Source organism: Cupressus sempervirens, chromosome 10 (genome assembly GCF_028749045.1).
Source record: "Cupressus sempervirens isolate cs-2001-9-10 chromosome 10, ASM2874904v1, whole genome shotgun sequence".
Taxonomy (NCBI): Eukaryota; Viridiplantae; Streptophyta; class Pinopsida; order Cupressales; family Cupressaceae; genus Cupressus; species Cupressus sempervirens.
This window is the reverse complement of record NC_143127.1, coordinates 368,574,006-368,591,448: the sequence shown is the minus strand read 5'-3', so window position 1 is coordinate 368,591,448 and position 17,443 is coordinate 368,574,006.

Genomic DNA, 17,443 nt, shown 5'->3' with positions numbered 1-17,443 from the left:
CTCTTTACATCACAAAGAAATAACCATAGAGGCTTAACATCCTAACACATTTATGATGAAATGGGAGATTTGTATCTTCATACACTTGGTTTCCAATATTTCCAAGAATGGATCCTAATCTCTCCATAAGAATCATCTCTTCATAACCTGCAATACAACACAAAACTTGGAACCATGGAGACTCACCTCCCATCCTAGGCTTCTTTGAAGCCACCCACCGAGTAGGGGAAACAAGTTCCAAATAGGGTACACACACACCCAACACTTACTAATGCATGAAACACACCACATAATACCAAAAAACCCACCCATGGCTTGCACATTGATTCACCATTGGAATCATAAGAACATTGGGTGAACGTGGGCTCTTCAAGATGAGATTTGCCATGTCAATACAACTCACACATTGAATTTCATCATGCCTCTAAAAGGCTTTCATCATGCATGCTTCTCTTCATAATTTCACACTTATCACCCCCAAATAATAATAGCAAGACAATGGCTTCAATGGAGCCCATACTCCATGAAACTTTCCCCCTCCTCTCCAAGAGAAAATTCTCTCTACTACATTATTGAGCCCAACTAACCCCTTCACCCAAGACTTCTCTTCCATCCCAAGGGTGAGTGAATTATTCACACCCATTAACACTTGACATTCAATTCAAAACAAGAAGATCAAGAAAGAAAGCCAAGAAAATTACATGAACACAATACACATTCACACCAACACAATGCCATATTAAAATCTACAATACTAAGATTTCCAATACAATACATGATCCCCTACCAAATACTCCATGCTTGTAGATTCATTATGAAATGCTAAAAGAAAGAACATGGTCATGGTATGAACACCAACCTTGGTCCAAGTTGAGGCAATGATATTTGTTGTAGAGCTCCCTTAGTCTTCCTCCAAAACCCTAACTGACTCTAAACTTAGAGAGTGGGTGAACACCCCACTAATTTATCCAAGACTCTCTAATAATGCCTTCACACTAAATATTTTAGCAAAAACACCAAGCCACTTCCTCTTACAAGCTTGTCTCCCTCTAAGTTTTCTATATTTGACTTAATGGAAACATGGGAGAGAACACATGTGACAACTCAAATTTTGAATCAATGGAAGAATGCATGGGTAAAGGGGGCCCCGAGGTTTCCTAGGCACTATCAGGATCAAAATTAGGTCCCTAACATGTTCTAATATCATATGGGAAACTTATTCTCACATAAAATACACTTTGGGACAACCTAATGACCCCTCAAAACCCTAGCCAAGTCCAAATTCGAATTTCTTTTGATTGTGACCCATCCTACCCCTTGTCAAGTGGGTTTACTTACTCATTAGCAAGGTATTTAATTTTAGGGTAAATTGCCACCATGACCAAAACCCTAAATAACATGTTAGTTACACACAAAGTCCACAAGTATCAAGTGACACATAAAAGCACATTCCATATCACCATGACATGTCCCTAATGCATCTTTATGATTAAAAATTTCCACATACAAGAAAAATAACATTTATGCAGCAAAGTTCTTTCACAGTGAGGCTTTTGAATCTTCCAAAGATTTGCCTTGGTTAAATTGTGTTCGCATAGGTTTAGAAGTTGTTCCCCCCAAGAATTTTCATGGTTCCACTTCCTGCACATTAAACTTGAACATTAGTAGTCGGAGGAGGTCATATTAAATATCTATCATACGTGCATATAATTCAAATGTTACGCAATCCATATTACTATAATTCAATTAAATTTCCTTTCCTAATCATTTCAATAAATCATTTCAAAATGTTAAAATGTAAAATTCTCCATATCATAAATCTCCATGATCATTTATCTACATATCAAATTAAATCACAAATCATCATTATCAACTTAATATTTTGCATCATATCATAATCTAATTCTATCATGTCATAAAGTTGCATCCATATATTTTTTATCCTTCCATTCATAATTTCATGTTCTTAGTACATATCATAGGTACAAAACACTACTGTAATGTCAAAATCAATAGATAAAACAAACCATTATCCGTCTAAGTCTTGAATAAGTGTCAAAATGTCAAATTCATGACTATCAAAATGTAAATAAAAATGTCTATGCTATGATGAGTCAAGGTGAGGCCTCACAATTTGTTATGGAAGATTCAAAACTAGTTAGTAATCCTATGGTCACATGACATAAACTTTCAAATAGTGATGATTTTGTTGAAGTGAATCAAACATTCTACAAGTCTATGATTGGCAAGTTACAATATGTAGTGCATGGCAAACCTGATATTGCACTAGTTGTTGGGATTGTTGTAGGATTCTCTACAAATCCATAGGAGAATCATTTGATGGCTATTAAAAGAATGATGAGATATCTGAAAGGAATAGAATATTATGGTCTATACTACAAGAAGAATGATAAGTTTGAATTAAGAGCCTATATAGATGTTGATTGGGTTGGGAATATTGATGACAAAAAGGTACATATGGTGGAGCATTTTCTTAGGAAAATGATTAGTCTCATGGACTAGTAAGAAAGAAAATTGTATATCTCAATATACTATTGAAGTTGAATATGTATTTGTTGCAGTGAATTGTAAAAATGTGGTATGGATCAAATAGCTACTCAAAGGAATAAAGGAATAAACTATTAAACTTGTGACACTTTACTGTGACAATACAAGTGTTATAAAGATATCTAAAAGCCATGTGATGCATACAAAGAATAAGCACATTTTAATCAAGTATCATTACTTGAGAGAACTGGTTCAAGACAATGAAGTGAGAATGGAATATGTAAATACAAAATAATAGATAGTTGATATATTTACAAAGTCTTTACCTAAGGATGCCCATGAATATATTAGAGGTAAGCTAGGGGTGATACCCCTATCCAAAGCTACTTGAGAAGAATGAGTAGGGCCTGCATCAACTAAGTTGAATAATGTACTTTAAAATTTGATGCAGTGGATTTTACTTTAGGAGGAGAAAATTTATAGTCACATGCAAGGTAATAGAGGGATAACCTGGATTGATTATATCTGCATGTATAGGTGACAGTCTTTGGAATTGTTGTCAAGAGGGAGATATAAGGTTAAGGAAGATATAGGAAAGAGGGAGAAATTCCTAGTGGAGAAGAAATAAGTAAGAGGGAGAAGATACATTGAAGGGGATTGACAAAGCTGGCATTACCCTATCCAAAGGAAGGCACATATATTGATAGAGGGAGAAATTTTAAAGATATTAATTTTATTTTTGGTATTGGTTTTTCATTAATGCCAAAGAGGGAGATTGTTGAAAAGAGGTTGTTTGAAGTATGGAACCTATCATGGAACAATCATTATTTTGTCACTAATGTCAAACCTGCTACTTGTTGGTAAGACAACTACTTCTTAATCTGAATGCTATCATTTGTTTGATTGATGAAGAGGATTTGAAAAGATAAGATAACAAGAGCACCTAGAGAAAGGTTGAGTTATATGGTATATAAAAGGAGAACTAAGTCCAAGTAAGACATGGATGATATGATGTATTTTTTATCTACTTAAGGCTAAAGTGAATGGTTACTTAAGCTAAGCAAAGAAGTTTTTTCATAAAAAGTGTCTGCTAAGCCTTGCTAAGAAAATAATGTAAGTCGAGAAAATTTTAGTGCAAGTCGAGCAGATAAGTTCTAGTTGGTGTCAAGTGAAAGTTAGTATGTGTCAAGCATCAATAAAATAATAGTAGTGGCTAAGAAAGGAAGACCTAAGCAATGTTGAACAACCTAGTGTCAGTCAAGCATTAGAAGACTATTATTGTCGAGTGAACAGTGTGGATGTCGAGTGACAATAAAATGTGTTAAACCAAAGATTTGACAAATCTAGGCTGACAAAGTTGATTTCTTGAATTATGTGAAGCATGTGGAAGATAAGCTTGATGTGTTGGAGGCATAGAATTCAACGTATACCATTTTGAGGAAAATTCAAGTAGGATTGGAGAGGAAGTTTCTAGAAGGGAATAAAATGAAAAAATGGGTAGATTCATTTAATCTTACCTAACCCTAAAATGGATGATTGTGGTTAAGTGAAAAAAGACCTAAATTCTCTATTTATAGAGATAGTAGGCTAGAAGCAAAGGTTTTCATGTGTGAGAACCTAAGGAAGACAAGAAGTCTAAGGTATTTCTTATTAAGGTGGCTAAAGGGGTGAATCTACAATTGGCATGTGGATCAAGAAAGCTTAAGAAGTTGAATGCTTGAAGGGTGATCAAGCTATCAAAGATGAAGAGGATGAATTCCAAGTAGAATGGAGGACCAAAATAGAGATCTGTTATCTACAGATAAGTTGTATTTTTTTATTAGATTAAGTCTTGCTATTAATTTTTAACCATTGTATTACTTTGGATAAATCCTTTGGATTAAGGTTGACCTAATAGTCATTTTTAAATCCTTTAACCAAGTGACATTCTAATGGAATAGTCTAAAGTCCTCTAACAAGGATCACTCCTAACAGGATGATTGAAATCCTTTAACTAGGTCACATTTAATAGTGTGTATTATGACCTTTAATAGGGTTGGCCTTTCACAAGGCATGACTTTAGAAGAGTGAAAAATGATAGTATGTTACTGGTGGTTTTTCCCAAATTTGTCTTCCACATAAAATCCTTGTGTCAAAATGTTTAAATTAGTTCATGGTGTTTTATGTTTACATTACTACAAAGTTATTTTGATCTAGGACAACAATATGCAAATGTTTAAGGTATTGTATGGACTAATGGATGCATGCATGATATGGGTATATGGATATGAATATATTAATTGTCAAAAAGTTTTATTTTTACATTTGGACCTTAGAAAACTAATTCAACCCCCCACCCCCACCCCGCCCCCACTCCCCCTCAATTATTCTAAACAGTCCAACACTTGTTTGGTGTAGATAATTATAGATCCTTTTCCCAAGAGAGGAATTGTTCCATTATTTCCCATTCTAATTTCAAATTTGAAGTTCTTATTAATAAATGAAAATAAATTCTCATTACCTCTCATTTTATTACTATAATTGTTGTCAAAATACCATGCATGAGGGTTACCTTCTTTACCAATGTTGCACATAATGAAGGTCTTGGGATTATTTTCTTCACCCATATTCACATCAGCCACATTTGCACTTTTTATTGACTGATCACTTTTCTTTTTCCTTCACTCACTTGCATAATGCCCAAATTTATGGTAAATAATAACACTCCATATTGTAATTTTTCTTGCCTCTAGTTTGAGAGTTTATTTCTCCCTCTTGGCTGCCTCCTTGTCCTAAGCTTTCTCCTCCAACATTTCTTTTTTTGGGGTAAAGTTACAACCTATTCCTCTAGAGCATCTACTAGAGCCATTTCTTCCTCTCCCCATGTCTCTTGCATTGGATTGAGCTTTAAAAGCTTTCTGTTGGGAAGATGTTGTTAATCTATTAATCTAGTGCTCATGGGTTTAGAGAATACCCATTAACTCATCTATAGTGAACATGGTGAGGTCTTTTGCCTCTTCAATCTTCATCAAAGACTTTATCTGTCCCTTTAAAATTTGTCTCAAGGATATCCCATGCTTCTTTTGAATAGTTAGATGTTTTTATCTTGAGAAAAATCATCTTTTTCATGGTTGCCTCAGTCAAGATTAAGGCCTTTGCTTCTTTCCTCCTTAACTCCTTTAGCTAAGCCATTTGATTATTTGTGAAGGTAGCATACTGAGTTAGGTCTATAACATCATTAAATCCATTGATCACAAACTCCCACAAATCATTTTTAATCATAATGTTTTTCATTTTCTTTTCCCAAGTATCATATTTTTGTCCAGTAAAGGATGGTGGTTGCTACTAGGACTTTCCTTCATCTCCAACCATGTCTCCTACACAAAAATATTCAATACCTAGAAGAATAAATGCCCAAACTCACAAGGATACAGGGCCAAATGACTAATACCATGTCAAGAAACCAAGACTATGGGGGTTACCCAACTCAGCACAATTGATCCACTTGACAAAATATTGATTGAGTCACTCAATCAAAATAGGAACCACTCAACCAAAATAAATACTATGACAAGGCCAAGAAAATATTAACCCTTGACAATCTAATGGCTTAACCCTCAACAAAGTAAAACCAAGTCCCTCAATCAAAGAACAAAACCATAGGCTATCAACTAAATGTTAACTGCCAATCAAATGTGTTAACACACTACAAAGATTATAAAAAATTTCAAACCAAGAACAAAAATAGTGATTTTTGCTCTATTTTACCAAACATCCAAATGCATAGTGAAATAAAGAAAAATGGATACAACGCAAACACAAGACTTTGAGATATGCAAGTTTGTTTGCTTTCTTTATAGTAAACTGAAATGAACTATTACAAATCTTAAATGAAATAAAACTACAAACCCAAAAAACTAAAATAGCTACCACTATTGTTCATAAAATAAATTTGTAAAAATATGTGGTTGCATATTATAAAGTTGGAGCAATCACTTCTCAAATAGCAAAGACTAAACTCTATTGATGCAAAATTTGATGAATTCTTCCTACTATTTTTGTTGCACATCACCCTTGAAAACTATTTTTTCTGCTCTATAGAATGAATGCATATTCTCCCCTTTTGTATACTTGTAATCTATGCCAAAAAAAATACCACTCATTTTTCAATTCCAAACCTACCTACCCATAAAAAATACATTTATTGGTGGGGTTATAGCATCAGAGTAAATCTAGGGAATTCAAACCTCTGATAGGTAGGTGGTAGCAGGCTCAAGAGAAAAACTAAAATATACAAAAAAAAATCCAACAAGAATGTCAATTAAAATTTAAAAGGTTTCTACAATCACAAGGGAATAATGGAAAGTTCACAGTTGTTTAAGTTTATTATAGTGTTCAAAGAGAGACAAACAGATGGCTTTGTTTGCTTTTATATTAGTTTGTGTTATATTTTATCTAGTTATATAGATTTTTTTAATAATTACAATTTTTTAAATCTTATTATCAAATTTATTTATTTTTTTATAAAAATTGAAAATAGTTATACACATCGAAACTTGGTGTGAAGATTACATTTCCTAATTTTACTTTGAATGACATTAATTGTAGAGCTCAAAAAATTTTAAATAATTTTCAATGAGCTGGTGAAATAAATTTTTGAGCCATTGTTTTGCATTTGTATATTAAGAAGAGTATCCTAAAGCTATAGCCAATGAAAATGTCAAAAATGTCAAAAATCCCATGTTTCCTAAATACATTGACATCTACAAGGTTTATTAAAAGAGATAATTGAAAATCTCTAAAATCTTATATTCACTAGATATACCCATCAAAACTTGGTGGGAAGAATACATTTCTTAATTTATCTTCTAACAACATTTATTGTGGAGCCCATAAGTACTAAAATGATTCTCAATGAGCTGGTGAAATAAAGCCTTTGGGCCATTGTTTTTCTTTCATAGATTTAGTGGGTAGGTTGTTTTTAATGTTTAGGCTAGTTGGTGTACCACATTGTCTATGTGCATCTTGAGAGTCCACCACATCCCTTAGATCAGAACCCCACATAATTCATTAGAAGGAAAGAAAGCATTTCTTCTTATGTAGTGCCCCATTATGATGTTCACTTACTTTCCTGTCATTACGATGTCAACTTTTTATGGGTCATTGCAAAAGATCTTTTATTGTGGCTTATCAAAGACACGTTACTAAAAAAAAATCCAAGATCAATAGGTATGTTGTGGGGAAAATGGGGGGAAATTTTCTATCAAAATTATTAATCCTTCTATGAATAACATGGGCTTTTGCTCTACAATTGTTAAAACCTAGACCATGAACTATAATTTTTTGAGATTTAGATAATGATGCAATGCCTTTAATGTTACTTTTCTTTTTAATATTGTCCTTCCCTATAAGGAAACTTGCAACCAAAAATATTATCATTTCCACATAAGCCATAATAGATCTGAAATAAATATGTAATTAAAATTTACATGCAATAGAATATACAACATACCCACAAAAATGTGACACAAGATGTACCCTAGGAAACCCCCATTGAGGGAAAAAACTAGCCTCCAAAAAGCATCCATAACCATGTATTATTTGGCAAAATACCAATGCAATACAACCATGGGAGTCTTCAAAGTCATAGCCACAATCAAGCAATCCATGTGAACAAGCATGAATCTGCACATCCCATGCCATGCTTGCAACCTTCACAAATGCTCCGTTGGCTAATCTACCAAGCCTTGTCTTGTTCAACTCTTGCATTTTTCTTTTTTTTCTTGTGACTACAACTACCCTTGTGGCTACATATAGTAGCAAGTCTCCCAAAACCAACAAGTGGTATTACATAAACTATGTGCTAAAACCATGTACTACCTAACCTATTGAACCCACATTTAATATTGGACATTTAATTTTTTTTCCCAATATTAAATAATTACATCAAATATTATCACAATGTTACAATACATCTCATCAAGTATATCCCATGGGAATCTCTACATGTTGCACATCCATCTAGGTGCTCCTAGATGAAACATAACATAATAAAATAAAATAATAAAATATAACAATATTATGTAAAACCATGTACTACTTAACCTATTGAACCCATATTTAATATTGGACATTTAATTCTTTTTCTCCAAAATTAAATAATTACATCAAATATTATCACAATGTTACAATACAACTCATCAAGTATATCCCATGGGAATATCTACATGTTGCATGTTCATCTAGATACTCCTAGGTGAAAAATTACATAATAAAATAAAATAAAATAATAAATTAATAAAATATAACAATATTACGTAATGTGTGAAACACTGATAATCTCAACAATCTCCCACTTATTGTATACATTGCCTAGGGTCAATCTGTGGCCACATAAATGAACAAGAGAACAATCCCTCCTAGCACATCCACCAACATGTATCAAAGTACACCATGTGCTCCATCCTAGTACCCACAAGAAAAAAAAAGTATCTAGCATCTCAAATATGAATGATCTCACCTTCTATTATGCCACTACCACCAAACATACATAGAAGCCATCCAAAGAGAAATTCACCCAACCTATGACATAAGAATCATAAAATCTTATTCCAATAGAAATGCCAAGTACAAACACTTGATCCAAAGGTAATCACATGTATCTATAGTTATCAAAATATGCATAGCTGAGAAAACACCCACAAGTGTCAACCCATCCAACTATTCATACTTCCAAAAGATATACCAAATTAATCTCACATCATCAACATATCCAATCTATAACCTATAATCACAAGCCTTGAGAGAAATACTTGCCACCTATATACCAAGAAGCTCCCACTGCAAAATATGATGTCAAATCTATAACCAATCCACTCACAACATGTCAAAGAAGTGAATCCATGTAGTATCAAGGATATCCACAATGCATAAACCAATAACTTGCCAAAACAACTCTCATTACAAGTCTCCACACTCTCCCAAATTCTCCACAACAAAAAAAGGAAAGGCATAAAGAAATAACTATTTCATCTCTCACATGACATACATGAACACAAACCAATGATCACAATCTCCAACCAATATCAAATCTAATGTAAGTGAAACTAAACATTCAAGAAGATAACCAAGATGAAGGAAAAACCATGCAAATCATGACCTATTTCATGTCCTTCTACACACACCTCTAGATATAAATTGTGGAAGTATGATCTCCTTCATAAAACCCCAACCAAGAAGCTACAACAACACCCAAACCATACCATATAAATAATCATAGATATAAGCATCTCACAAGAAGATCAAACTCATAAACCATTCTTAAACCAAGGAATAACCATTCTTAATCCAAGGAATATGCCCAATGTAAAACCATCTCTCAAACTCAATGAACATAACAACATATGCACAAGGAGATAACCAATGCTAAACCATCTCTCAAATGAACCCTCCAAAGATGACTCATGTACCATTTCTCAAGATCCATATCTGCAAAAGATAGGCATAAACACAATGCACTTGAGAGAAACAATGGGATATACCTCTCAAGTAGTAAACCACTAAGTATACCAAGAGTGGGGAATGAGAATATTCATCAAGATATCCAAGTCTCCAACCAAGACTCATCTAAGAATAATCTGCTCTCAAGTTCATATCAAGTGAATGCCCCTCAGACTTCCTATTGAAATGAAATAACTCTCTCAACAAGTACTTCTCTAATCCAAGAGAAATTAGTGTCACCACCATCTCTAAGTATCCATGAGCACCTATAACTACTAAATCCATGCCAACTCCAAATACAATGTAGAAATATCATGAAGTATCTAACAAATGATCAATGTACTCAATACCCAGAAACTAAACCAAGATCAATGTAAAAGTTCCAACCATGGCCTCAAGATTAAAAGCATGACAATATGATCTAAACATCTCAACCAAAGAGATAAAATGATCCATATGAGCATACTATAACACGTCAAAACTCTAAATGTGTATCAAAAGTATACATGATAAAATAATGAAACCATCCCAACACCAAGGATAATATGTCAAATGAAAGCATAAATCATACCTTTACCAAGAACCCCATGAGTCCTCAAGATGCAACCTTCTCCATAGACCATGAAGAAATATCTTCACATACCATGAAGATAAGAATTGCACCATATAGATGTAAAAGACGCTTCTATAGCAACAAGATCTAAAACATTTTCCAACATCTTCAAACACTCAATAAATATATCAATGCCAAAAACTCCCACTCAACTATGGTACTGAGTCACCCATGGCATCATAACATCCATCTCCTAGATGAAGATCCTTTGTGTCTACACACACAACTAAAGTGTTAGTAACAAGTGAAAACCAAAATCTCCAAACCAAAAAGATACAAACCAAACTAGGAACTAATCTTGCACTATCACTTCATCACTATTACAAGCTCTCACTAAATTGTGTATTCAAGCTATCCATGACATCATGATGCAAAACCATACTCTAACCATGAGAAAAAATGAATGTATAAAACTATCAAAGAACTCAAAGTGCACATCATGAACTCTTCAAAAGAAACTAAATAACCATGATCCTCAACCAATAAGATATACTACCATAGCTAAATCAAGATTCCCAACTAATGAATATCAAGGATGTACCTCTATATCCAATTGTGTCATGCCAAAATCTATGGGATCATGATCACATCCATGAACTGAGAATCTAACCCTCAAAGTATCCAACCTATGAGCATAAAATAGTTGACCACAATCTTCTACCATGATTGTACCTGGTAACAACATCTTATCTCTTCTACATAAGAAAAAATTAGAAAATCATGTGACTAAGGGCATAAACAATCCAAATCTAAGCCACAGATATGAAGATGCATCAATAATGAAAGATCAATGGACAAAGATAACCCATATCCAAGTTATAAATGTAACCTATAAGTATAGATTGCTTACAACATTGCATAACTTGTAGACTCAACAAGTCATCATGCATATCAAAATCAAACACTAACATCCATATCATCATGAGACTAATCTAAGATATAAGGTAAGTATACAATGTTATAAACTCAAAATGTTACCATAGCCAATATATATCATAAACTATTCAGATCAATAAATCATGCCAAACCTACACTGAATTTGAACCAATGTGTAAAGTTCTCTAAGAGCTTTTCATTGACTATTTGAAGTCCAAAATATGAATCTATATACCCAAGTTATGCCAAAATCTAAGAAAATAAATAAATAACATCTAATTTTTGGGCTCTTAAAATTTTACAAATTATTCAAATCATAAAATCAAACCTACACCAAGTTGTACTACTCTAACTTAGCTTTCCAACGACTATAAGAAGTCCAAATTCCAATATCTTGAGAGAAAGTTATAGCCTTTTTACTAAGACAATTTTTTTACCATTTTCATTGCAAAATTTTAGTTTTTTTGTGATGGAAATTTTGACAAGGTTAAATTTGATGGTTGTCACGGGTTGAAACTAAAGACCTTTGTATTTTTCTATTAACATGGTCAAACTAAGACATATTATATATCAAAATTTATGGAAACATCTACCTAGATCCAATGGTGAGGTATGTTTTTTCTTAGGCAGTCATTTTTGCAAGCTCCCCCCTAAAATCGTCATTTAAATGAAACATCCGGAAAAAAAATTGTCCAATTGCCCAACAATTTTACATGCCCAAAATATTTCAACATCCTATCATAACAACAAATCCAAAACCCTCACAAAACAACAACCTACAAACCCCATATATCTTGCCCTTTTGTCCTCTCATGCATTCTCATGGACTCAATCTAAGGTTAGAATAAGAGAACCATATCTATGATACCACTTGTAAGGAAATTTGCAACCAAAAATATTATTGTTTCCATATAAACCATAATAGATCTAAAATAAATTTGTAATTAAAATCCACATACAAGAAAATAGACAATGTACCTACAAAAATGTGACACAAGATATACCATGGGAAAACCCTCATCGAGGGAAAAACCTAGCCTCCAAAAAGTATCCATCATCATGTACTATTTAGCAAAATATCATTACAATACAACTATGGAAACCTTCAAATTCATAGTTATTGGAAGTATATATGGAGCAACTAAGAGGGGGCGTGAATCAATTACCACAAAAACAAATCCACAGATCCCTTAGATGTCTTATAAAACTAGTTATTGTTGTCACTCGGTAGCCACACAGAAAAATGTTGTAACTCAGTAGATGTATGTTAACTTATTAAGCATTCACAAAGATTTAACATGCATGCATAAAAGAAATAACATCAACATAAGAGACAACAAATTTAACTTGGAAATCCAATATAGGAAAAACCACCAAGTAACTAGCTACTAGTTTTCACTCTTCTGAAGTGAGCCCTATTAGGAGCCAACATTGTTAAAGGTTACAAAACACACTATTAGGTGTGACCTTGTTAGAGGATTTAATCACCCTGGTAGGAGTGGTCTTGCTAGAGGACTTTAGAACAATTAAATAGAACTGTCCACCTTGTTAGAGGATTTACAAAATGGTTGTTAAACCAACTCTGTTAAGAGATTTAGAATTACTACTACAATGGTGAGAAAGTAACAATAAGTGACCTGAATGAGATGCAACTAAACTTTTATGTTACAAATCTCTATTCTACTTCACTAGATCCTTAATAATCGAATAAATATTTGCTACTCCTCAAGGATATCAGATCCTTCTTCAAAATTTGCTCACACTTCTTTACACAATCACTTGCATGCTCACTCATTCATTCATCTATTCATAAATTAGAATTCATAACTTGACCATTTATTTATACCTTACAAATTGTCAAGTCGGCTCATTTACAAATTATATTTACTAATAATCATTACATCAGTTGGCTGCAAACATTACATGAAACAATTAAATTTTATTTCCCAAACTAATGAAATCCTTCATTGGTTGACCCTACTTAGTAAATACTGCTCCAGAAATGATTTCCAATGTTAACCAAGTGAATCTCAGTAAACACTGCAAATTTTGAAAAATCCTTTGGAGACCAAGTGAACTTGGTAGACACTAACTTCCCTTCGATGACCTTGTGAGCTCAGTAGAAACTGACTTCTGTCACAAAATCCTTTAACGACCAAATGAGCTCAGTAGAAACTATCTCCACAACATAATATTTGTTAGGAATAAGGTGTCTCAACCTTGTATAATTCTTATTCTTATTATTATTTATTTTGTAAATGTGAGTATACATGTCTAGTTGGCATGTTGATCACTTACATGTGTCGACATCTTGAAGTGTGTGAAGGAGATCATGGCTGAAATGGTTATGACAAATTCCTATGACACGAAAGAGCTATTTAAGGAATGAGCTATGATAGGTGTAAGAGCATCTTATGACATGGGGCCTATTTGGGTGCCCAAGAATTAGTGGTTGGTGTGTGTAAGAGAATATGCCAAAAATAGGTTGGTATGACACATTCCCTTACACTTCTCTTGTGACCGCTATTTTTGGCAGATTCTATGACAAGCTGTCATTGCCTATTCAAGGGATGGATGCCCGTTTCTTTGTATACCATGTACATGTGGAATTGTGCATCGTTCTTGGTGGTTGAGCCATGAAAAATGCCCAACTCCTTTGTCGGCATTTTGTTGGGTCTTAAGATGTTCATAAAGGTAGTATTGCATGTTGTAAATGCAAGAGAGAGGAAGAGGAGAGTGTGCAGGTACTGAGGTGTTGTTGGAGTCTTCTATTTTTGTTGTTAAACTTGCATTGCAAGTGTATTGTAACCTTGTGTTGAAGATAATACATTGTGTAGGTTTTGGAGGGGAGGGGTTGTCTTACCAAAAGGTTTTTCCCCACTAAAAAATCTTTGTGTTATGTGTTTCTTTCTCTTTCTATTTTTTGTATGCATGGTTGGTGGCAATATTTTTGTTTACATGATATTGAATATGTAAGTGTAAAAGATTTTAAAAGGATTTGCACCGTACTTTCCTTAAGAGATTAGTGTAGGAAGCTGTTTTTGCACCTGAGTTTCCTTACAATATTCAAGAATGGTCAATAGACTCTATAATTCTTTTTGCTAACCATCTGAGCTTAGTAGACTTTGTATTTTTCTTTGTTGACCAAGTAAGCTCAGTAGACTCTATCTGATAATTGATATGACATTTGTGTAACATCAATGACAACACACAATTGAACAATTGTATCCAACAATCTCCCTCTTTGGCATTGATGGCAACACAACATGTCATAGCAGAATAAAATTTGAGAACAAGTCTTTTTCTGATAGAATATTTCTCCCTCTTTGATTTTATACAACAAACTTCTTAAATACCATAATCTCCCTTTGTGAAGAAATTACATAAACAACAAACTCTTCACAAAAAAATTCAAATTTTAGAAAGATATGATAGTATACTCTCCCTCTTTGACAACACGTGCCAAAGACAACACAAACCAAATGAGTAGCAATGTACCTTAAGTACTAATTCATATGCAATGTTCCCATGACTATGTTGCATCAACTGATAGATCTTCAACTTGGTACCTATTGATGCATCACTAAAACTTCATTTTAGCGAGCCTTAGATAGAGGAATGACCCCTAACTTACCTCTTAGATACAAGAATGCATCTTTAGGTAATGGCTTGGTGAATATGTTAGCAATTTGTTCCTTTGTATGGACATATTCCAATCTGATCTCCTTATCCTACACCAATTCTCTGACAAAGTGATACTTTATTGCAATGTGCTTGGTTTTTGAATGCATCATTGGGTTTTTAGATATGTTGATTACACTTGTATTGTCACAAAAAATAACAATTGGTTCTTTGATTTCCACCTTCATGCCTTCCAATAATTGTTTGAACCAAACAATATTAGAACAATTTACTACTGTTGCAACAAACTCTGCTTGTGTTGTGGATTGGGATGTACAATTATGCTTTTAACTTGTCCAAGAAACCAACCTCTTTCCAAGAAAGAATGCTCCTCCACTTGTACTCTTTCTATCATCAATGTTTCCTACCCAATCTACATCAGTAAGCACTTTCAAATCTAGATTACCTCCAAATTTGTACCACAATCTTTAATCTTTAATGCCTTTCAAATATCACATGATCCTTTTGATTTTCATCATGTAATTTTCTCTTGGTTTTGTTGAAGATCTTGCTACAATACCAACTGCAAGATTAATATTTGGCCTTATATGAACTACATACTGCAACTTTCCAATCATTGATCTATATAATGTCTGATCTACCTCTTTAGATTCATCATCCTTGGTAAGCTTTAGTCCAGTGCACATAGGAGTCCCAACTGGTTTAAAATCTTCCATACCAAACTTTTTAAGTATCTCTTTGATGTATTTATACTGAGTAATGTAGATACCATTCTTACTCTGTTGAATTTAAAGACCAAAAAAGAATTTGATCTCATTAAACATAGACATCTCAAATTCCTTGTTCATTTTCTCTGAAAATTATTTGCAAAGATCATCATTTCCTATAAACAAAGTATCATCCACAAATATTTCTGCCAAAACAATCTTACTATCTGGTCCTTCCTTGATATACAAGCTACTATTATCATTAGTTCTCTAAAAATCAATCTGAATAAGAAAGTTATGCAATCTTTCATACCATGCTCTAGGGGCTTGTTTCAAACTATACAATGCTTTGTGTAATTTGTAGACCATGTCCTTCTTGTCTGGATCAACAAAACCTTCAGGCTGCTCAATGTAGACTTCTTCTTCCAAAATTCCATTGAGAAATTTAGATTTGACATCCATCTGATAAACCTTAAATCCTTTGTATGCAGCATATGCAAGTAAGGTCCTAACACCTTCCAATCTTGCAATAGGAGAAAAATTCTCTTCATAGTCTATTCCTTCTTCTTGAGAGTAGCCTTTACATACTAGTTTAGCTTTGTTCCTTGACACCTTACCATCTTTATTCAACCTATTTCTGAATGCGCACTTAGTTCCAATCACATTTTTATCTTTAGGCCTAGGTAAAAGAGTCCACATTTTGTTCTTCTCTATTTTCTCTATCTCTTCATTCATAGCCTTGATCCCACTTTCATTTTCTAATGCATCTTTGACACTTCTAGGTTCAAAATCAGCAAGTAAACAAGTACCTTTTAACTTACTTCTTGTCATGGTGCCTTCAGATTTGTCTCCAATAATCTAATCTAGTGCATGATGTCTCTTGACATACTTGGCTAATACAGGTTCCTTTCTTTTTGAACAAATTGCATTGTCACCCTCTTGCACTTCAACTTCAGGTTCTAGCTATTATGGTTGATCTAACTATTGCTCAAGTCCTTCAGACTCAATTGGCATTGGCTTGGTAGCATCTAAATGTGACTCAAGTTTTTGTAGCTCAGTTTGAACTTCTTGCAACTCGGTTACTGAAGACTTGGGAGTACAAGTTTTCTGATTGATAGATGTTTCTAGCACTATATCAGGTTCAATAAAAAAAAATCTCATGTAATCTTCTAGTTCCTTTTTTCTTTTTTCTTCAGTCCTTTCTGCAAACTCATCAACTTTCACATGTGCACTTTCTATAACTTTGTGAGTAGACAAATTCAAACATCTATATGCCTTACTCTTGCAAGAATAACCCAAAAATATCCCTTCATCACCCTTCACATCAAATTTACCTTTTCTAGATTCTTTCAAAATATAACATTTTCTTCCAAATACTTTTAGGTAACTTACATTGGGTTTATAGCCATACCATAACTCATAGGGGGTTTTGAATGAGTCCTTTTTCAGCTGTACTTAGTTCAAAGTATGAACTACAGTGTTGATAGCTTCCTTCTAGTATTTGATAGCAATGTTCTTTTCAATCATTAAGGTTCTTGCACAATCCATGATAGATCTATTCCTCATTTTAGCTATTCCATTTTTCTCGAGAGTTCCAAGCGCTTATACTTTTCTTTTG